Genomic DNA, 24,167 nt, shown 5'->3' with positions numbered 1-24,167 from the left:
AACTAGTGTGTTTTGACCATGACTCTATTATTATACTCTACTTCAGCAATTCTCAACATTCCTATTGCCGTGACCCTTTAATACAGACCATCATGTTGTGGCGACATCCCCCCCCCCATCAAATTATTTTCGTCACTCCTTCATAACTGTAATTTTGCTACTGTTATGAATCAGGCGACCCCTGTGAAAAGGCCGTTTGACCCCTAAAGGGGTCGTGACCCACAGGTTAAGAACCAGCACTCTACATCATTGCATATTTCCCCCTTTTCAATGACATTTGCCTTTCATAAATGTGGTGCATTTTTCTAATGATTGGTCTTTCCTAGTGATATGTCCAAAGGAAACAAAATAAAGTGTCACCTGTCTATTTGAAGTAGCAGTCTGGTTGTAATTCTAGCACTGGTCTGTTTGTTCTTTTGACAGTTCATGGTATGTTCCATTAAAATGCTTCAATTCTTCATCTGTCTTTCTTTTTCCTTGCCCATTTTTCTCATGCACAAGAACTAATTGAAAGGACCATGGCATAGATTTGGCCATGTGATCAAGGTCATATATTTTCTTATTAAAACGTTGAATGGGGATGTCCAATTGTCTACAGATGGGCTTTGGGTCTCCACTCCACACCCCTCCTTTGCATTGATATGATTGTTTGTTCTGGGTCTTCTGATCCCTGACACCTGATGCAGTGGACACCTCCATGATTACTCAGGCTGATCTCTTTTCCATGAGGTCTTTTTTGCTTCCCACTTAGATGGCTGCTAATTTATCTTCAGTCTTTTAAAACTCCAGCCACTATATCTTTTAATAGCCAAGCACCAACAGCTTTCTTCACCACTTTTGTTTATGCACCCATTTTGTCTTCAGTGACTGTCAGGAAGGTGAGCATCATGGAATGCCAGTTTATTAGAACAAAGTGTTCCTTCACTGAGGGAGTACTTGAGTGGAGGCCAAATGTCCATCTGTTACCTTAATATTTAACATATAATATATGATAATATATGTACATAGATCTATGCCCCTATCATTATATAAAAATATTTTACATATGTACATGCTTGTATTTACATGTCTATAAATGCCCTTTGCCTCCTAGTTATCTCCTCCCTTTCCTTGTACTTTAATCATGTCCCACTATCATGTTTGACCTTCATTCAGCGTTCAGTAATTCCTCTCGCCTACATTACACTTGAACAAGTCCCACCAAGCATTCTATGCCCTACTCACCATCAATTTTAGATCTCTTGTTGTTCCCTTGTCCCTGGGTTTGTCAGCTCCTCGCTTCATTTCCCCCACCTCCCCCTTTCTCATGTCCTCCCGGAACCATCAGCCCCATTGTTTTCTCCTCAGGATTATTTGTCCTGCCTTTCTTATTGGACATCCCCTCACTGAAGGGTCACAAGGAAGGGACAAGCTAGTCAGAGTGCAGTATAGCACTGACAAAACACAACATTCCTCTAATTCTTCAATGCTTCCTTCCCCCCTACTATCATGAACCCAATTCTACCTGATAAATCTGGTTAGACTCAAGCATGTACTCTGGAACAGATAAGAACTCACAACACTCAGAATCCAGGACAGATAACCCCCTCAGGAACAATGGTGGACGTAGCAATGCCATGAGGGGAAGGGGAAGGTGGGGGGAAAGGGGGAACCAATCACAATGATTGAAGTATAATTGCCCACCCCCAACACAAAGTGGGTGAAAGGAAGCAGCAGGCAGTGTAAGATACAGAAATAATAATAATTTATAAATTATCAAGGGTTCATGAGAGAGGGAGGGAAAAATGAGGAGCTGATACCAAGGCTTCAAGTAGAAAAAAATGATTTGAAAAGGATGCTAGAAACATGTACAAATGTGTTTGATATAATTTATGTATGAATTGTTATAAGAACTGTAAGAGCCCCCAGTAAAATGATTTTTAAATGTCCAAAGGTCTTTTGTAACAAATGTGCTCAGTGAATTACAGCATTCTTTATTTTTTTAATGCTTGTTTTAAGTGACTTCTTTTTCATTTATTTTATTTTATTGGGTACTCTTAGAGCTCTTATCACAATCCATCTATATCTATATATATGTATATATATATTCATTGTGTCAAACACATCTATACATCTGTTGTCATCATCTTTTTCAAAACATTTTGTTTCTACTTAAGTGCCTGGCATCAGCGCCTCATTTTCCCCCTCCCTCCACCACTCTCCCTCCCCCATATACCCTTGATAATTTTTAAATTATTCTTTTTTCCATTTCTTACACTGACATCTTTCTCTTGTCACCCACGTTTCTGCTTTCTGTCCCCCTGGGATGGGGGCCATACGTAGGATCCTTATGATCAGATTCCCTGTGTTAGAGCTCTTATCTGTACCAGTGTACATGCTCTGGTCTAGCCAAATTTGTAAGATAGAATTGGGGTCATGATTGTTGGGGTAAGCATTAATAAACTAGAGAAAGGTTGTGTGTTTATTTGGGGCTATACTGCACCCTAACCGTCTCTTCTCTTTCATATTGCCCTTCTGACAGGTGGAGTCCACGTGACTACTGATGGGCTTTGGGTCTCTACTCTGCCCTGCTCCTCATTCTTAGATATGGTTTTTCTTTGTTTGATTGTTTGCTTGCTTGCCTTGTTTGTCATCTTTGATGCCTGACACCTGATCCCATTGACACCTCATGATCATACAGGGTGGTGTGCTTCTTCCATGTGGGCTTTGTTGTGTGGGTCCCACCAAAACCCATTCAATAAAAAACAAAACAAACACACAGGGTGAGTCGAGAGAACAGCAGGATGTTCTGGATTGCTTCCATGTGGAGATCTAGCCCAGTTCATGACACAGTTCTGTCCAAGCTCCCAAACCCCTTTATTTCTAAGTAATTCTTTAAAAGACATAATGTGGCTCCCCACCAAAAAATCTTAGTGTATGTGTGTGTGTGGGGGGGGTGAATTTAAACACTGCATTTGAATCCATTTTGATGTATAGTGACCCTGCATGACATGAGAAACTGTTCCATCGGGTTCCCAGACTATAAACCTTTATGGATGCAGATCACACCATCTTTCCTCCTTCAGAGACGGGGTGGCTGTAAATCACTGACCCTCTGCTTAGCAACAACGTGCTTAACCATTGCGCCCCCAGAGATTCTCCCTAGGAAGATAGGGACTTGTTTGTGAAATACTCTACAAGAAAATAACTTTGTGTACCACATTAATAAAATGCATTACGTTGCAACTACTTTGTGCTTCAAAAATCAGAAAAAGAATTAAAAATAAAAACAGTTTGCGTTGCACAGTAGTAATAATGACCCTCACCCTATTTATTTATAGTAGCCATCCTCTAGGAGGCCACGTGGTGCAGTGGACTAGCTTTGGGCTGCTAACTCAAGGTTAGTAGTTCAAACCCACCAGCTGCTCCACAGAAAGATGAGGCTTTTTACTCCTGTAAAAGTTTACAGTCTCGCAAACTCACCGGAACAGTTCTATGCTGTCCTGTAGGTCTGCTGTGAGTCAGAATGGACTCAATGGCAGGGCATTAGGTTATTTCGATTTTTAGATATTTTCTGTTTGTGAGAAATTGAAAGCAATTTGTGAATAGAATTGAGGGTATGATCAGCCTGCAGAGATGCGTTGATCTTTCTTCTGTGGGATAGAGGAAGTGGCTAGAAAGGAATGATTTGAGAATGTTCCTTGAGAAATAAAATACATGGAACTTCAGGAGGCAAAATTGACAGATAAACCTTTCTTTTAAGAAAAAAAGAAGGAAGGCACACTGTGCTCCTAAATTGAGTACTTTGATTCGGGATGTTAAAAAACACGAACGCCATCTCCTTTGACGCTGAAGGAGGAGCACACTGTCTTTTTGTTTATTTTTACAAACCCTTGTGTCAGGGCTGACTTTCAATAGATGGCAGTGAGGGAGTACGCACTGTCTTTTATTCCGTTTTATTGTCATCTCTGTGTCTGAAGGGAATCCCACTCAGTTCTGTCAAAACTGCTCAGATGTGGGGTGAAAACTGGGAAAGGGGGCCGCGTGGGCGATGCCAGGCACGCAGAATGCATGTTTGTCATTGCGTCGCTCAGCTCTCGGGCATCTGAGATATCTCATGCGCCACACAGCTGAGTAACATGAGAGAAATACACATTTGCCGCCTTTATCTTTGCAAAATAACCTTCACTTTAGCAAAGAACTGCTAGACAACGCTCAGCTGGGAGCCCTGGGGTGGGGGCAGCCTGGGCTCTGCCACCGAGGCATGGAGGAAATCCCTTTATCAGGGCTCTGTTAGGGGCGGCCACACTTGGCCTGCCATTGCGGCTGCCATCTCTGGGCCTCCTTTCCTGCCTTTTATAAAAAGAGCAATGAAAGGCTCAAGAAGTCAAATTTTAGTCCCCTTGTGAGTTTTAGTGAATTGCAAGTGACCCGGCTCTCTGTCGGACACCTTTAAGAGCAGCTTTGTGCAGAGCTGCTGAAGGCTTATGAGAGCCACTGTAGAGGACTGAATGATCATTGCTCTTACTGTTAGCAATATTTATTATTTAATCAACTCTGTATTGCTATTAATACTTTTGCCGCTCAGGTTTTCTTCCCAGTATACATTTTTGTTATTACAGCCTGTGAATCCGACTCTGGAATAGAACATTTAATGAAAGGCTCCTTCTTTGGTCGTACTATTCAATATGCTAAAAAAAAATCGTCTTTAAATATTGGCTTCTTACAATCATATTTTCTCATGATAATGAATACTTAATTTTACTATTAATGTAATTAAGGTGAAATATAATAACTGTAGCACTTTGTGTGAGATAAGACTACTGAAATTACATATTTTATAATTATTGTACTTTTTCCATAACCATCATTTATTTGCGTCGATGCAAATCATCTGTATCAGTTTTAAATATATATCTTAGGAAATGGTCGTAAATACCTTCTCCATAAATACTGCATATTTGTTAGTTTTAATGAACATTTTCATTTGAGTGTTCTATATATTTTTGCATTTCCAAATGGTAATTTTCTGTGTTTTTAATAATTTTACTTAAGAAAGACATATATGAATCTTATAGAAGCCAATAGGAGCTTAAAAAAATTGCATTCTGTTTCAGGTGTCTCTGGCCTACATTTACAACAAAACTAATTTATTTTGGTTTCTTCTTCCCATGAGTGTGTAAAGAATGAGAGCTCAAACAGGTTCTGCCTTGCTGCCAGAAATGTTACCTATATTTAGTATATTACATAAGAGTCGGTCAGCAAATGCCAAAGCAAGCATTTGAACCCACAGCTGTCTGGCTCCGTATACTCTGCTTTCTACCCACCAGTCTAATCCACCTCCCTAATTCACAGTGATGTGTTAGATGCTGGGAGGAGCATAGGGGTGACTCGTTCTGTCTTACTGACCGCTGTATAACTACCGCCTTCCACGATGTCGCAGGGAATCAATGCATTCACCCCACAAAAGACATGTTTATAATGTGTTTGGAAGGCATTACACGTATTACTACAAAATAATTTCTATGTTCTCAGAGTGTTGTAGTCGTTCTGCAGAGATGACTGTCTTCAATAAGTGCCATTTCATACATTTGCCTTACCATACGCCAACATTGAATTATTTACCTCCTATGAGCTAAGTCTGAATTTTAGGTGCCAATCCCTCAGTCATATGAAAGGCTAATGTGCTTAGGTTACCGGTTTAAGTCCACTGACAGGTTTTTTAGAAGAAAGAACCTACGGCTATTTAATTAAAAAATAAAAACAACCAGCCGCAGAGAGCCGGCTGCTCTGCTACGCATCGGGGCTCCATGGGTCAGCGTTGGCCGGATGGCAGCTAATCAAAGCCACTTCCTTTCATCTGGCGGGTTAGATATCTGTGAATATTTCACAGACAATGTAATCAGACTTTCCTTTGGACAGATAACAGTCTTGGAAGCTACTAGTCACAAATGCCTGAAAACTTAGCTCGTGGAACTGTAAAAGCGCAGCAGTGTGCTGTGCGTTTGAACCGACTTGACAGCGCCTCACCGGAACTGTTAAAAAAAAACTGCCAAAGGCATTAAGTGAGTCCCTGAAGAAGATTGCTTAATCTTCATGTAACCCCTCATACCTCATGAAAACATCGACGTGAGGGTCTTTTCCTACAGCATACATGAGATTATTCCACTGCAAAGGGATGCTGACATGCAGTGAGAGGTGTTAAAATAATCTGCAGGCATTTATATATTTTTATATTTCTTTGATCTCTCTCTTTCGCTCTGCCTCCCATACTGTCAAGGACATCTAGTAGTACGTGCCAAGACTGCTCCAAGGAGGCCGGGTAGGGTCTTGAGGAGTGAAGTCCCCCTTCTGCTCATGGACATGTCGGTTGCTTGAACTCCCCAAGTGCTCTCAGGGAAAAGGACATGGCTGTCTGCTCCTGTGTTAGACAGGGTGCTCTAGAGAAACAAAACCAGAACACTAATAATTATATATATAATATATATACAGATATAATTAGTAGTATATATATACAGATAGATAACATAAGAAATAAACAGTTAATTCAATTATAAAGCAGTACAAATGATTCAGTGTAAAACTCACTCCTGTGAGACACTGGCAGTCCTTCAAGACTTGAGGGCCGCTGGGTCGTCCTCTGTAGAACAATTCAGGCTATCCGGCCACAGGCAGCAAACAGCAAGGCAGGACACCAACAGTCAGCCAGACGACAGGGTCTGACACTCCCCAGCTCAAGAGATATAAATTCCAATGGTGTGGCAGAGCAGGCCTTGAAGGAACCTCAAATTAGAGCGATGCAGTCCATGGGTTAGGTGTCCCATAGGTAGCGTAGTTTGCAAATTGAGGCAAAGAACAAGCAAGGCAGCTGCACACTGGTCCAATGATCAAAGAGCGAGAGACAAGAGAGGAGACTCGCAGAGCCATTTATCTCTCTGCCCTTCAATTAATCCCACATGTGTTCACGGGCCAGGTTGGCACAAGAAACGTTAACTATCTCAGCTCCTACACGAGAGAAAGGCCTGGACATGCTGGGAGCAATTTGACTCTGTCCTAGGGCCTTGCTAGAAGTCAGGTTGATGAGAGGGCATTAGCATGTTTAGTTTTGCGTTATAGTTACCCAGAACAGTGTTTGTGTTTTCCCTTGTGGGATATAAAGGCGAAGCTTGGATGTACTTCGTACTTGACCTGGGCACATTAGCCACAATAGGCACTGTTTGTCTGGTGGGTATTTCCTTCCCTGGGAGGAGTTTTAACACTGACATTGCTGTGGGAACTGCAGCGCTCAGACAATGATTTTCAGGAAATCTGTGTTATATAAACCTAGACTGCCAGGCCTTTACTCTCACAGCTTCTGTCTCGTACTTTAACAATTACTCCTCCCTTGAAAATATCTTTCATGAGCCTAAAGCAGTGGAAGCTCCATCGATTTATTAAGCTGGTGAACCTGATATATATTGAGGTTGGCAGCGAATCTCTTTGTATCTCAGGGAGATGCTAACTCATAGTGACCCTATAGGACAGGACAGAACTGCTCCTTGGAGTTTATGAGACTCTAACTCCTTACTGGATAGAAAGCCCCATCTTTCTCCCTCATAGTTCAGGCCTTGCTGATCCCAGCCCAACTGATACACAGTGCGCTGCCGGGGCTCCATCACCAGTAAAAGTCTGCCAACTCATGTGCCTGGCCTGCTGAGGGTAGAAGCCAAAGAAGAGTCAGCCATCCCTATGGTCCTCTCGGAGGAGAGCTAAGACGGGGAAGTGGCCACCACCTCTTAATTCTGGTGCTGCCGCTCAGGTGAGGCTCTGCTAACTCTGTACGTCCCCCAAACGGGCCTAGACTTGATGAAGCCTGAGTTTCAATGTTCTTCTTTGACTCTCTGAAAGTCTATGTTTCTGCATCTTTTTTTTAACCCCTGAGACTAAGTTTTATGGAAGCAGACAATTTCAACTTTCTCCTGTGTAATTCTTCTCAGGTGGGTTTGAAGGAATGAATTTACAGAGAGTAGCCCAGTGCTTCACTCACAGCACAACTCCACCTCCTTCGGATGACCAGCAGATACCAGTGTGTTACACATTGGGCTGTGGACACAAGGTCAGCAGTTCAAAACCACCAACTGCTACTCCGTGGAAGAATGAAGAGGCTTTCTGCTTCCTTAAAAAGTTACAATCTTTGAACCCACAGGGGCAGTTCGACATGATGGTGGTGAGGTTTTCATTAGGTGAGCTATGCCAGATCTTTGAAATACAGTTCATGTAACCTACTCCGAGTTCTAGAGGGAGAACCCTTACTGAATCAATGCAGGGGTAACACAGCCAAACAAATAAAAACAAAAAATCCCTCTGGATAAGATCATGGAAAGGGTATGGTAAAAAAAAAAATCTTCTTGGGAGGGAACATGAGAATCAGATGGGACAAATGTTCGACAAGAGCAAATTGTTACAGCTTGAATTGTTTCCTCTAAAAAGACATGTCCAAATCCTAGTTCCTGCATCTGTGAATATGAAACTGTTATATGACCTTGGGATTTCTTTTTAAATTTTTTTAATGTTAATAACAGCCTATCAGAGCAGTGCGTTCTGAGGCTAATCACTTCTGGAAGTATTTTTTAATAATGAATATATAATAATAGCTACAAAGACATATTAAGAGTGAGGATCTTCTCTAAGCATGGAATTATCAAAAATTGCTAGCAACTCACTGCCATCCAGTTGATTCAGAAAACTCAAAACCAAACTCTCCAGCCCATTGTGAATCATATCACCCTTATGGGCAGAGTGCAACTGCATCTGAGGGTTTCCAAGGCCTTTGTGGGAACCGAACGCCTCATCTATCTCCAGAGGAGCAATTGGTAGCTTCAATCTGCTGACCTTGCAGTTAGCATCCCAACATGGAACCAACGACCGCGCCAGGCTTCTTGGGTTTTGATGCAAGGCAGTCCTACACAAGGACAGAGGCAGACGGTGTCAACTCGCTCACAGCACCACTCCCTAGGCTTACCAGCCGATACCAGAAATGAGGAGAGAGGCCTACACATGGAGCTGACATGACACAGACTCTGACTGGCCTTTCTGTATGCTCTTTAAAGTCATCTACTTGTGGCATTTCAACATTCATAGCAGCATTAGATAACTGAGGCTAAAAGAGAAAGAAGAGACACACGATTTAGATTATTTCTGAGTCTCATTGGAGGGAAAATTTGCATACATACTTTTTATCTCCCATCATGCAACAGAACTCCTCCTTGATCCCATCTGGCAAATGAATGTCAAATGAATAAAGAAATTCATGTAGGACTAAGTTCTGTTAAAACAATCAACACTATATTGAGGATAGCAGAGACATTGAGCTAGAGCTCCACCATAACAGTTGAGGTCAGAGAGGCAGAGGAGCTTGTGATGACTCTGTGCTTAACTGGATGCTGTTAGGCTATTGTTAACTGCCGTCCAGTTGCTTCTAGCTCCATAGCAACCACATGTACAGAGTAACAAAACACGACTCATTCCTGCGCCATCCCCGCCATTGTTCCCGTGCTGGAGCCCATTGCTCCAGCGATTGCGTTAGTCCATCTCCTTGCGGGCCTTCCTCTTTTCTCTTTGCCTCTCCACTTCACCGAGCAGGAAGTCCTTCTCCAAGGACTGGTCTCTCCTGGCAACCTGTCCAAATACGGAAGATGAAATCTTGCCATCCTTGCCTCTGACCTTACTTCTCCCCAGGCAGAATGGTTTGTCCTCTGAGCAGTCACAGAACTGTCAATATTCTTCTCCAGCATTGCAATTTAAATGCACCCTACCCTAACCAGATAACCTAGAACTTTCTCCCTAATTTAAGGTCACCTGATTGATAGCCTGAATGCCATCTGCAAAGAAGAGAATCACAGATTCTGAGAGTAAACACATGAAATCCTTTGAAGCTCCATCATGTGGCCATCACAGCTTGGTGGCAAGAGCTGGATGCTACAGAGCTTTCTGAGGCAAGAAATGACCTTATTTTAAGCTTTATAGGGAGCCACGGAAGCTTTGTGAGCCAGGAAGTGACGTGTTCTGTTTTACCTTTTAAAATGACTTCTGAATGCGAAGACTGTGTGCAGGGTAGGGGACCAATTGGGAAGCGACCCGTCAGGAAGTAACAGCAATCCTGTAGCTAAAAAGATTGGCAATTTGGATTAACTTGTCAGTAGCTGAGGCAGGAAGAGCATTTGTGTTGTGATTTGTTTTGAAAGTAGAGTCTGTGGAATTTGCTCTCCTATTAGCCCTGTGCGTGCAGTAGTTAACAGAGAGTCATGGGTTATTTGCAATCGTTTTGGAGAGGAGTCTTCCTTGCAATCCTAAAATATGAAGGACCATACCATGTCAAGTGCTTATCAATTACCTTCAGAAGACAAGGCATAATTTAAACAGAAAGAAGCCATGCTCGGTGGCAGGTCGTTCCCAGGGTTCCTCATCTCTATGCCAATCGGGGACCTCATACCTCTCCATCATATGGCCGGTCATTCTTCACTGAAGGAATCTGGCTAGATCCACGGCACTGAGGGCCAGCAGTCGCTCAAGTTGCTGATAAGGAAAACATCAAAATCTCATGAAGACAGAGAGTGATACCAGTCTAGGAGAGATGACGTCTTGATGGGTTGTGTCACTAGGGGAGATGGCGGCGGACAGCATACCAGAAGCCACTGTCAAAGGTGGTGATACCAAATGACTGTCTGTAAATATTCAAGTTGTGTTTAAACAGAAGTTTATTATATAAGAAAATCTCCGAGGTTAGCTGTTAACAACAAAAATAGTTTTCATAAGCCCAGCATAACACATATCAATCTACCAACAAGGATGAGAGTAGGCTAATTTACTTTTTAAACCTCACAAAGAGCTCTCCTTAACATTGTCATTATGGTTCAATTATCATTGTACTTCAAATCACACATTTTCCTATGTACCTGCTATAAACACCATTGTTTTCATTGTTGTCTCTGTTTTTAATAGTTGCCTATTTTATAAGATTTGCTGATGTTTTAGCTTCAATGTTGCAATAACTATTATCTGTGAACCTCTATCGGTAACATTTTTGGTGGGGGGCGGTGTGAGAAATAGTAAGTAAAGGGGAAAATGGAGAAATATTTTAAGCAAGTTTTCCAGCCAGGTCGTAATGATGGTATAAGTAGTAATTTTGTAAGTCAGCGCACAGAGATCTTATAAAACAATTTTGTTGTTGACATTCATATCATCTGAGAAAGATTACATTTAAGCAATTACAGTTATACTTATCATGGATCACTTTATGATTAAAATCTGTAATAAACATCCCTGAGGATTCTGTATAGTTTGTACTGGATGTGGTTTATGAGGAGAGGACAGCAGTATTAGACGTTAGAACACTGAATGAAACTGACACTCACAGTTGCTGATGTCTAGTACGAATGTTCCTCCGCACACACACACGGAAAACACACACATACACAACACACACAACACACACAAAAACACACAGCACGCACATTCACAACATACACACAACACATAACACATGCACACCACATTCAAAACACTCACACAACACGCAAAACACACAAAAACACACAGCACGAACATTCACAACACACACACACACATAAAACATACACACCACACACGAAACACTCACACAACACACAACACGCACACAACACATAATACATACACACCACACACAAAACACTCACACAACATGCACACAACACACAGCACGCACAACATTCACAACATACACACAACACATAACACATGCACACCACACACAAAACACTCACACAACACACAAAACACACACAACACACAACACGCACACAACACATACACACCACACACACACCACTCACACAATGCACACATAATGCACACAAAACACACACACATACCCTTATAGGGAAAAAATGCTTTTTGGTTAGCATAATCTTAACAAAATGCCTCCCAAATGTTAAAGTGCCTGCAAATTACCCAGGATTATGGTTAAAACAAAGTCCCGGCTAAGTGAGTCTGAAGTGTAGCTGGAGTTTCCACATTTATTTTTTTTTTCAGTTAAAAAAATTTTAAATCATTTTTGGGGGCTCATACAACTTTACCACAATCCATACATACATCAATTATGTAAAGCACATCTACACATTCTCTGCCCTCATCATTCTCAAAACATTCGCTCTCCACTTAAACCCCTGGCATCAGCTCCTCATTTCTAAGATGCCCCCGTGGCCGGCAGTGGGTCAGAGGACAAATCTTTAATACATAGATGCAGTGTTTGAGCAACTTTGGTTCTTTCTTTTTAGTCAAATATTCCTACATGTTAGGTTTCAATATCTAGTTTAGAGATGAAGTAAAATAAACCTCTCTTGCTTTTTGTTTCTAGTAAAACTTTAGAATTCTTTTGTATCATCCAATATTTATTGTATTTACCAATTGAGAAGTCTTAAAGTACAACACGGCTAAATAGTAGCTCAGAGCCTTACTCTATTGTTCTGAATATGTTTTCCAGTTAGTGCCATTTGGCTGCTTCAATGAAAGGCAACCTGGGCCAATCCCGACACTGTGCCTCTAGTGTTTTTCCCCATAGGGCCATGGGTCAGCGAGGGCTATCGTGTCTCATAGTGGGGCCAGCCTTGGCATTGGCTGTTCTGAGTGGGGATATCGTCCTCAAGGCTTGGTGGAGCAGGTTGTGAAATTGATCTTATAGTGTATCCTTGAGGAGTTCGGAAGTCCTAGTGGTGTAGTGATTTAAGCATTGGCTATTAAATGCAAAGTCAGCACTTCAAAGCCACCAAATGCTTTGTAGGAAAACGTAGAGGCTTTCAACTGCTATAAAGATTTACAGTCTTAGAAACCCATAAGGGCAGTTCTACTATGTCCTAAACTTTAAGAGTCGCTGTGTGTTGGGATGTATCCAGTGGCAGTGAGTTTCGTTCCGTGAGTACTCTGGGAGTTTGGGTTAATTTCTAGGTTCACTTTGACCACACTCTTTTAAAGATAAAGTCTAATTTCCAGAAAAAGAACTATTTCTATGCCTTTCTAGAAATTTAAACAAACATATGATTTTGATTAATATTGAAAAAGTATAAACAGCTTAGAGGAGACTTAAATTCGTGCTCGCTTCTAGGTTAATAGAGACAAGTTTTTCACAAGGCTGATTGAGAATGTTCAGTCTTTAACTGACAACTTGAGAATAAGAAAAATTTTATTATAATTCACTTCAACATTATCTCAACCTCTGTGTTTGCCATCAAAGATACATAGTAGATGTATTCACACACGAAGCTCTGTTGCCATGTGCTGTATTATTAAAAGGGGCCCCAGTGGCACAGGCCATGTGTTGGTCGGCAATTTGAAACCATCCGCCCCTTTTGTCAGTCCCGTGAAGAGTTCCAATCGCGGGAACTCGTAGAAGCAGTCCTACCCTGTCCTGTAGGGTCACAATAAGTCATCATCAACTTGAGGTTGCTTTTTGTGTCATGTATTATTGAATTTTTTAAAAGGAAGTTGAGGAAAAAAGGTGTGTATATAAGTAATCTTCATCTAAAAATATATGAACAAAGTCTTTATCTAAGAGGTATATTTCTTCTTTTTGTGTCAAAATGTATTGCTTGGCATCTTTAATTTCATGCTTGTTTTGTCCTAAGGTGAACTGAAGCAGCTAGACAGCCTCAAGTTCTCGGCTTTCCAGAGGCGCATCACCCTTCATTTTTAACACTCAAGTCCTAGGGCACTGAGCTCTCAATCCAGCCATTCTTTTATGCAATTCTGAAGAAATCAAACATACTTGCTTGCATCTACTTGGGAAGTGTGCTCCACCTCAGCCAAGCCCTGGCTCCAGGCAACTCCAAAGTTCTGGGCCACTTTTCTCACAATCTGGGTTTTCTCTTCCGGGATGCTGACGTTCACTCTGTAGCTCTCCACTTCTGAGTAAAGAAAGTCTCTTTCCGAACTCACCACAACATGGATTTACTATCCCAAAATATTTAATAAAACTATAATGCTCTGAAATTGCACAAAATAACAGAAAAGCTTGGTACATTATGCACTTACTGCTAGAGTTCTAGAATTTTTCCCAATGGGTTCTCTCTCCAGGGACTAATAAGATGTAGCTTAATATTCCCACGTGAATCATTTCTTTAAAAGGATCTACACAAGGCCTGTCCCAGTGAGGTAGGTGAAAAAGCTAAACTATTCTTTCCTCTCTGATATGCTTTTTGTCAAGGTTTGATCTCTGTAGTGGTTAATAAGATATAGTTTATCATTTTCAACTGTTAATGTCATTCACTGTATGCCCAAACAGTGTGCCCAGAGAAACCTAACCAATATCCCACAGCCCCTGAGTCAAGCCTGCCTGACTGCAAGACTGCAGGACAGAGTAGAGCTGTTTTCTGGGGCTGCGTGTCTGTACATCTTTCCGGGAGCAGAAATCTTCATCCTTCTTCCAAAGAGCAGTGGGTGTAGTTAGCAGACCAGCTTGTAGCTCACTACACCATCTAGACCCTTAAAGTTCTTGGTTTCAGAGGAAGAAAGGAAAAGGGAAAGGGGGGGGGGTTAAGAGAAACAAGGAAACAAATGAGATTTGGATGAGACGGACCAGAAAAAGCTGGTGGAGGGAGACAAAGATGAGCTAGCAGAGTGGACAAGGAGAACATATCTCCAATGTATTCCTTGTAAGGCAATGATCTTCAGCCCAGGTGCACACAATACTTACTTAGGGAGCTTTATAAAATTATGCTGATCAAATGAATGGAATGTTTGAGAGTGGGGTCTGTGGGGAAGGTGTTTCTTTAAATCCCACATAAAATTCCAAATTGTAGCCAAAGTTGAGTGTACTGGTCTAAGATACCTCTCAGTCCAAAAATTACTTTACAAAGAAACAAGGAAGCCAACCAATTCCACTGTGGATTGTTCATTCTAGAATAGGTCAATGGCTCCTCATCTACCCCTTCCAAACAGACTAGTTATAATGAACTAAAACCTTCAACTCTAATGATGCAGAGAACAATGTGAACTTTAGAATTATATTTCCCAAGCCTCATACTTGGAAAATTAGCATAATGCAAGTTCCAATTCATTCAAATTGCTCTACCTCAAGCAGTCCTAGTAAGAGAAGCATCCCTCTGCCTCTAATGGGAAGCACTGCTACACCCATCGTTCTTTGCAGGCCAGTAGTTGGAGGTAAAGACCTGTAACTTGCTTTTCATGTTGTACTTTTGTGATATGAAGAGGAAAAAGCATTATTTTATTTCAAATATATAGCAGCATAAATCCTGGTGCACATTTTTACAATGTATTATAAAATTCATCTTAAATTGAATAATGACAAAGGATGTGACTTCTGGCTCTACAGCACTTCTGTGATTGTGTTTTTGCTGATCATGTAACTATGATTTGTTTATGAACTTTTATGACAGACTCCATTCACGACCCTTCCTTCTTGTAGCCATAAGATCCCCCTCTCCTGCTCCTGAGTTGGCTCACGTTATGCCGAGTGGCATGGCAAAGCCAGCAAAGCCCTTTGCTCTCATCCCAATCACCCTAAGTGGATACCCTTGCCCAGTGGTTGGCCAAAGGTGGCAACAATGGGCTCAAGCACAATTGTGAGAATGGTACAGGACCTGGCAGTCTCTCAATCTGTAGGGGTTATGCGTTGGGCTGTAATCCACAAGATAAGCAGTTCAATACCAACAGGTGTTCCTATGGAGAATGGTGGGGCTTTCTACTCCTGTAAAGAAATAGTCTCAGAAAATCAATTGGGGCAATTCTACATTCTCCTTATAGGCTCACTATGATGGTAGTGTGCATTTTTGTTTGTTTGTTTAATGAGTCAGAAGCAAGTCAACCACCTCTAAGAAAAACAACACTCACGCATTTGGTGAGAGTTAAAGAGCTATGGATCAGAGAGCCATTACGATACCATTCAACCACGCCATACTATCTTAGACCCGAGGGCTTCAGACAGGTCATGAGAAAATGCCATTATCCTTTTATTCTAGTTCCCATGAACTTTTTAAAGGATCCTTATTTGTATATTGATATACACACACACATATACACTACAATTATGAGCTGTAAAGAAAGTTTTGTTTCACTGAGCATTTCATTGTTTTTGTTGTTGTTGCTGTCAGGTGCCAGGGACTCTGTTCTAACTCAGCAACCACTTGCACAATAGACTGAAACACCAGACCGTCCTGCACCACCCAACAGTTGTTCTCCCGTTTGACACCACTGCTGCGGCCATGGTGTCCACCCATCTTGTCGAGACCCTTCTCTGTCTTTCACTGTCTCTCTGCTTTACCAGTGATGATGCCATTCTCCAGGAACTAGTCTCTCCTGACAACGTGTCCCAAGTACACGAGACAGACGAAGCCTCCCATCCTTGCCTCCAAGAAGCTTTCTGGTTGTACTTCTTCCGAGCTAGATCTATTGGTTCTTTTGGAACTCCATGATACATTCAGGATTGTTCGCCAACACTGTTTCTGGGTAGATACAGACATCTAAATCTCGGCAGGAGAAGGCTTCACGGTCCTGTGAGGGACCAGTGTGTGTGACACTTCATGGCTCCTTCCACTCTTCCCCCTGCTGGCAACTTCAGGCCTCAGAATAATTCCCCCTCCCCATTTGAAAGAGACGATTGTAGTGTAGTGGGTTACACAGTCATCTGCAAATCTCAGGTTCAGTAGTTTGAATCCACCAGCCTGTTCCCAGGAGAAAGCTGAGGCTTTCTACCCCAGTAAAGAGTGACACTCTCAAAACCCCAGAGGGGCACTTCTACTCGGTCCGTGAGTGGCTGGGGGTTGCCATCCATGGTGACGTCTATGGCAATGAGTTTCTGAGGGAACTGTCGATGAAGTTTCTCTAGAACAAACACACTGCCCTCCTGAGGAAGTTTGTGCGACGCAGTAAAATGTTCCTTCGATGCAAGGAAAGATGCCTTGGGTCACTTAGGGGGTGAAAAATAGCTAGGAGAGGGAATTCTCGGAACCTGATTATTTGTGGTGCATGTGGGACACCTGTAGCATAAACTTACAGTCCACCTAGCGAGGGGGGCCTGCAGTAGGGAAGCCCCCACTATGGCAAAAAGGTAGGTGTATAAAGAAGAATAGTGCTCTCTGTGTCAAGTTGTGAGGGGGCTCTGCTGCAGCTGTTTCTCCTGGTTTGCTGTCTGATTCTCATAAATCAGAGAAGCTAATTTCCATGTGTGCATATGCTTCCAGGCTCTGATCAAAAGGAAAACAAAACATGTTTCTGGGAGAATTCATCATAATTGTGTTTTGTTTCCATCTAGAACTGAGATGCACTCGGTGTGCATCACCTGGGCTGGGAAGTATTCTCTTAAAAAACACGACGTCATGCAGCCAGGCTTGTTGACCTACAGGTGCTGAGAATTTTGTTCTAAAATCTAAAAACTTAAATTTTTAGGAAAAGCAGCTTGTCTCTTCTTGATGGAAACATACCCGGATTTTTCAATTTGTAACTTGCATACTCTGTCTTGAAAGCTATTAAAAAATAACACTATTAGTCCACTTGGTGGGGTAGGAGGCATTGAAATCCAGTTAGAGACATAGCTTAACATTCCCCAACTGCGGGCGAGTCGGTTCTAACTTATGCAATGTAATTACGCGGCAGAATTCTTTTTGTCCTTCCATTTTATCCAAGGCCTGCAGCCTGCAAAATTAGCTATTCCACATCAGAAGTTGTGGTAATTATTTTCTAAGAATTGTCAGAATGTGTGCTAATCTGGGAACAGTTATCTTTATTCCTTCTTTGGCTTATTAGAGATTTAAATTAAGCTGAGGTTTCTTTAGTGTTATTTTTCCAGAGACATTGGGATTAGAGATGATGGATTTTGTGGCGCTCTGAGTATAGTTAAGCTCTTGTCAACATACATATAAAACTATTGCTGTGTGCAGGTAGTGTGTTTTCTAAGGTAATTAAAGCTAAACACTGAAGAGAAAAATGATTAGAAATCTTCAATTCACAAAGAAATCCAATTTTGCTTTGACATCTAAACTTCATGCTTTTAACATTAGAAAAATATATGTAAACTAAAATCTTATAAGAAACTATTGTCGCACTTATAATATAACACCAAAAATTGAAAAAAGTTGCTGTCTTCTACTCAATATATTGATAGTTCCCTATTCCACTTCAAGATCTGAATATTGTAGAAGATCATTTACATTTTCTTTTTTAAATGCATATGATCTAGATATGGAGTTATAAAAATAAAGCATAATCAATTCAGTTACTTATTTATCACCATTTCCTTTCTTCCCTCTTTAAGCTGGCCTGTGAAATCTACCTTGACAAAGCTCCCCTTGCTGCCATCATAGCTTCCTTGGGGATGTGGCTGTGGCTAAAGGAGGGGAATCTAGAGGAAGCTCCAACCACCATCCTTGGGCTAAATGGGTAGTCTGCATTCCTACTAGGATCATTTTTCACCTTCCTGTATAAAACACTTGAATTATCTTGTATGATATACATTAATATTTGCATTTGATAGTGCCTTTAACCTTACATTTAAAACCTTAAAAAGTTAGAAATATGCTGGTAAAACATTCCTTAAAAAACATTCTCTCACTATTTAATATGATAGATTATTATTATCTAAAATAGCTCAAGCAATAGCACTCGTATCTGAAGAAATCATCCACTTAAAATTTTAGCAAGGAATATTTGGAGGTTGGGGAGTGTCATGACTTGAATTGTTCTCCCACATCACCCTCCACCCCCAAATATTGGCAGCTCAGGCTGGCCAAGATGCTGTGGTTTTGACCATTTGGCAGGTAATGATGTGCTGTGGATGCTCAGGAAAGTCCCGATGAAGTGATCCCACCGGAAAAAATCACTCAGAGGATGGCAGGTGACATGCAGCACCCTAATCCCATCACAGCCCTGAGCCAGTACACGGGGCATTTCCCTGGCATGCGGCCTGCAATACCTTTACCACGAACGAGATGCAAGGAGAGACAAAGAGCAGCAAGGAGGGATCATTACCGCAGAGAAAGAAGAGCTTACAGGAGGGGTTGTCAGGTGGACTTCAGGGGCCTGCAGGAGAAACACCTAGGTCCAGAGGAAGATGGATGCCCAGACCTAAGGAGAGTGCCATGGAATTCCAGACCTGCCGATGCTGAAGGAAACCAGATTGCCCTGCTACTGGACTGTGAGTCCTCCCGAGAGCCTGCACCAGGAATTCGTATCTCACACCCTAAAGTGTGAGAGAATGGACTTGGGTCGGTCAAAGTCATCCATTCATGGCATTTCTCCAACAGCAGCCCAAAAAGCTTGGGGAGGAATGAGCAGGACAGGTCAGTGAGCCTGGCTCTCGATCACTCCCAGTTATGGAAAGTGTATGAGGAAAATGTTTCTTGAAACAACCTTTGAATAGGTTGATGACAGGTCACAAAGGATTTTTTTAATGGCAAGGTACTACTAATAAAAATGAATTATCTGTAAGTGCTTACAATACAATAGTCATTGTATTCTCAGCACTTCTTGTTGGTCAACCACGACCTCTCCCCACAACCTCATGCAATATATACTGTTATTATTCTCATTTTTTAGAAACAGAAATTGAGTTTCTGAAAAATTGTTGAACCCACTCAAGGTCAGCTAACATTATTTGAGTTTGACTGACCGTGAATCTTGAATCAGGTAATCAATGTGCACTTTTGGTAGCAGAAGCCTTTAAACTGGGAGCCAGGGAACAACAAGGAATCTAAGAGGGCATGGACGAACGTTCAGGGAGAAAGCAAGTGGGGAGAGACCATAGAGCAGCCATGTAGATGGAGGGTGGAGAATGAGAAAGAAAGTCCATGTAACTGAAACGAAGTGAATCTGAGAATAGCAGTATGAGAAGAATGTAGAGTTAGACGCAGGTTAGATAACTTGCGGGTTTCATAGTCAGTAGAAAAAGGGCAGGGCGGTTCAATGGCAGAAACCTCATCTTCCATACAGCAGCCATGGGCTTGGTTCTCAACCTACCTGTCTCGTGGGCAGCCACACACACTGTCACAAGCCAAGACATTCATTCCAACTCAGATGCCCCTCCGGGACAGAATAGAAGCCCCCTACAGCGTTTCCAAGGTGTATTCTTTCTAGAAGCAACGGACTGCCGTTTTTTCCCACGGAGTAGCTGGTGGTTTCAACATGTTGACTTTTGGCTGGGCGGCTAAGAGTCGAACCACCACCAGAAAGGGTTCTTGGCATCTATCATTGGGGGCTTCTGTATTGCTATGAGACGAAGAAGGTACCAGCCTGGCTTCTGGAGTAAATCAGACTAGAAAGAAAGGCTCGTTCCTCTATTTCTCGTCCCTCGGTTTCCTTATGGTTCCCCAGCATTGGATCCCATTGTTTGTGGAGTCGCCGGGAGTTGGGGCCAGCTTCCTGGCAGCTCCCTGTAACAGTCCACGCAGAGGGGCTAGTGTCCGTGGGCGGCCATCAGAGTCACCCAGCTCTGGGTGCACGGGCCTAGCTGACACCGAAAGAATGTCTTTGCAATTGTGTAGGGTGAGGAATGGGGTACAGAGATTAGGAAGGGGTCAACAGTGAAGATGGAAAGGCAGTTTAACTCTCAGCTACTCTATTACCGGTGGAGCACCAGTGGCTGTAGAAATGAAATGAAGCAAAGTCAGGACATTATTTTTGTAGGTGGAACCCACGTGAGTGGTTGACAAATGGAAAACGGGGGCCATCAGGTGAAGGGAAAGAAACGAAAAACGACTTTCAAGTTTAGGCTTGAGCAACTAACCAAAACTGTCAGCTGAAACGATGGGCCGGATAAACAGAAGTATTAGAAGTGGTCTGCAGTTGAAGTTATTGGAAGTTGCCATTCAAAATACCATCTCAAGTAAGCAATTGCTTGCTTATATGTGAATGTAAACTCAAAGGGACGATCTGGGCTGAGTATCTAAATTTGGAAATGGTTGCTATAGAGAAAGAAATAGAATGGCATTTTGTGAGATGAGTTAAGCAGAGAAATCAGAGAGAGAAGAGACAAGGGAGACGCAGCTTGTAGCTCCCTTAGCTACAAGACCTAAACAATGTTTCATATACATTATGTTACATCTTATGTCTTGTATGAGGAAAATGAGCACCAGAGGGATGTTGGCATCCTGAGGCATTTTAAAGAATTTTTGAAACAGAAAGCCTGATTACTAAGGACAATGAAATTACAGCAAAATAATATTGCTGTAATTTAATTAGTTTAAAAGTAACTTAAAAACATATTAAGAAATTGGAACCAAACCCATACATTATCAAAAAACGTTTCTGTTTAATATTACAAATAACTCCTGGTATTTTATAGTTCACTGGGGATTTTTTTCCAAATAGATGACAATCTATTTTAAATTCCAGTTGTTTAAGCATAATATCATTCAGTTTAGTTAGATTTGGACGATAACAATTATTTTTTAAAGTAACCTCAAAAAAGAACCCCCAAACAAACAACCCTTGGAAAGTACACGTGCATATGTCATCTGGTGTCTATTAAGCATTAGGTTATAATTATTTCTCCAAATTCATTACGGTGTGGTTCTTTCGTTGATTAGAAAGGTTTCATTTATGTTTCATATTCTGTAATTTCATGTGACGGGGATTTCTGAGATACATTTTTGAAATAGTTTTTAAACCCATATACATTTATTGGAACTTGAAATAAGCAAGGGGAAAATATTTAATTTACAGTGTCTAATGGTTACATGAGCCTCTTTTCTAGACTGACCCAGGCTTTATCAATTTCCTTAGCCACTTTCAATACACAGGGAAATTATGATGCTCTATAATAGTAGTCCATACAAATTTAAAATCAAATGTGGTCTCCATTTTCATCTCTTTGTAATGCTTTCATTTCATTTTTTCTATTGAATTTCTACTGAAATTTTATTACAATATTTCAATTATACATATACAGTCTTGATTTCCTTTTATGTCAAAGCAGTTACATTCAAAAAGTACTTTAAAGGTTTCATGGTAACAAAGATACCAACCCATGTTGTGGCTGTACACTATATATCCTGTTGTGCAAGAAGTCTGAGGTTCAGGAAAAGTTGCTTAGTGAAGGTCAAATGTGTGCAGGTAAGAACTTTTGACCCAAAACAATAAAACAGGGAAGAAAAGCTTGTTTCCAAACTTGTGAATCATCAGTGCCAGTTTCCTTGTATTCAGTTCTGACGTATAGCAGCCCTTTCGTAGACTACAACTGTCCCACTGGGTTCCCAAGACTAAATGTTAAGAGAGCCACATATGCCAGATCGTCCCCCCATGTTCTAGTCAGTGGGTTTCAGTGAATGGCCTTTCATTGAGCAGCTTCATGACTGCACCAGCAGGCCTGCTTGAGTAATCTGTAAGCCTAACCCAACCCAACCCACTGCCGTCTAGCCCGTCCCAACTATGATAGACTATAACCGGGTCTAATTAAATTAGACATGCAAGTCAGTTGCCATAAATTGTGTTCTTCACTGTTTTTTCCTATTCTTTCTGTGTCAGTGCACTCCATTGGGTTTTCAATGGCTGATTTTTAGATCACCAGGCTTTACTTCTTTGACACCTCCGTGTGGACTCGAACTTTTAATCTTTGGGTTAGAAGCCAAGTGCTTTCAACATTTGCAGCATCCAGGAACTTGCGGTGATGCATGGAGTGAATGAATTCTATGGAAAGCCTGCGGAGAATGGGAATGGGGTCTTTAGAGGAAAAAGAGGGTAATGATAAGTTAAGACTAATAATATATATTAATGAGGAGAAAAGCTATATGTAGTCCCTTCTTTTTCATTTAACTCTGCTATAATTGTGTATTAATTTTCTATTATACCAAGCTCTTATATAAACACTATATAAAGGTTCTGTCAAAAAGCTAAGAATAGAAGTCTCCCGCTAATATTCTGCACAATCATTGATGCCGCTACGATACTAAAATAAATAAAATCATGTTTTCTTAAAATTGCCCTCTCACAATCTCAAAACTGATGGCATTGATTTAAAGGTTTCTTTTTCCATCTTTTTAAAGCTGTCACTTTTAATCAGTCGCTCACAAATTTATCTTTCTTTACTCTTTACCATATTTTCAGGTAAAAGAAAATCACTTGAATGTGTATTTATTTTAAATACCATTTGATTAAAGGAGAATTAAAAACCCCAGGCAGTTTTAGTATTTTAAATAAATTGCAACATCGTACCATTTGCACTACAAGTGCAGTCTCCCTAGCCGCTTGTAGACAGGAAAAAAAATAAATTAAAATGTTCCCACACCCCCAGAAGGAAAATCTCCACATGGGACATTTTTTCCCCAATGAAATTTGTATAGAACAATCACAATAGTTAATTGGTAAAACCATAACTAATTCTTGAAATCATAGACCACCCAGCCCTTTGCCCAGCCACAAAACTCTTTATGTTTTTATTTCTCCCCACCCCTAGTGAGTTCAGCTTAATGAGTACCAAAAAGCATGTGGGACAAAGGAGGACAGCTCCTAACAATGGTAACAAAGCCTAGGGAGTACCCGAGAAGACAGAGAACACAGTGTTATTGCTAGATGTCTGCCTTTGCCAGGGCGCTTCAAGAAACATCTCTCCCTATCTTAACAGTAAAAGTAGTTTTTAGTAACTCACCAAAGTTTAAAATTACTTGAAAATTTCCCTCCAATAAAAATGGAAAAAGAATTAAAAAGTTGTCAAATGAATAAAAACAACAACAGTAATAGAGGAGCTGATACCAAGGGCTCAAACAGAAAGACAATGCTTTGGAAATGTCGATGGCAACATATGTACACATGCGTTTGATGCAGTTGATGTATGGATTGTTATAAGAACCCCTGATCAAATGGTTTATGAATACAACATATTTTTTATTCACAAGTAAGGTTTTCAAAACCGCAGGCACACGGTATGGACTTCTGATCAGTTATTTATATTTTCTCCTTTTTCAATCTGATTTTATGATGGTCCCTGTTTGTTACAAATAAACTACTTTTCAATTGAAGTTTTGGAGTCCAGATAGAAAAAAAAATGGGAGTCCACAAAAATAGTCTTCTTTTTCATGAAAGAAAGTTACTGAAGTTATCCTCATGAAGCGTGTTCATGCCGAACACATTTCAACTGAAAACAGGAGCTGAAATATTTCCTTTACCTAAGTTCTTGAACAAATTTATATAAACATTAATGTGTATAACTTAGTAAAGAAGCACAGTCT

The sequence above is a fragment of the Tenrec ecaudatus genome, chromosome 2 (assembly GCF_050624435.1).
Source record: "Tenrec ecaudatus isolate mTenEca1 chromosome 2, mTenEca1.hap1, whole genome shotgun sequence".
Taxonomy (NCBI): Eukaryota; Metazoa; Chordata; class Mammalia; order Afrosoricida; family Tenrecidae; genus Tenrec; species Tenrec ecaudatus.
The sequence above is the reverse complement of the archived record's forward strand: the minus strand, read 5'-3'. Positions refer to the sequence as shown.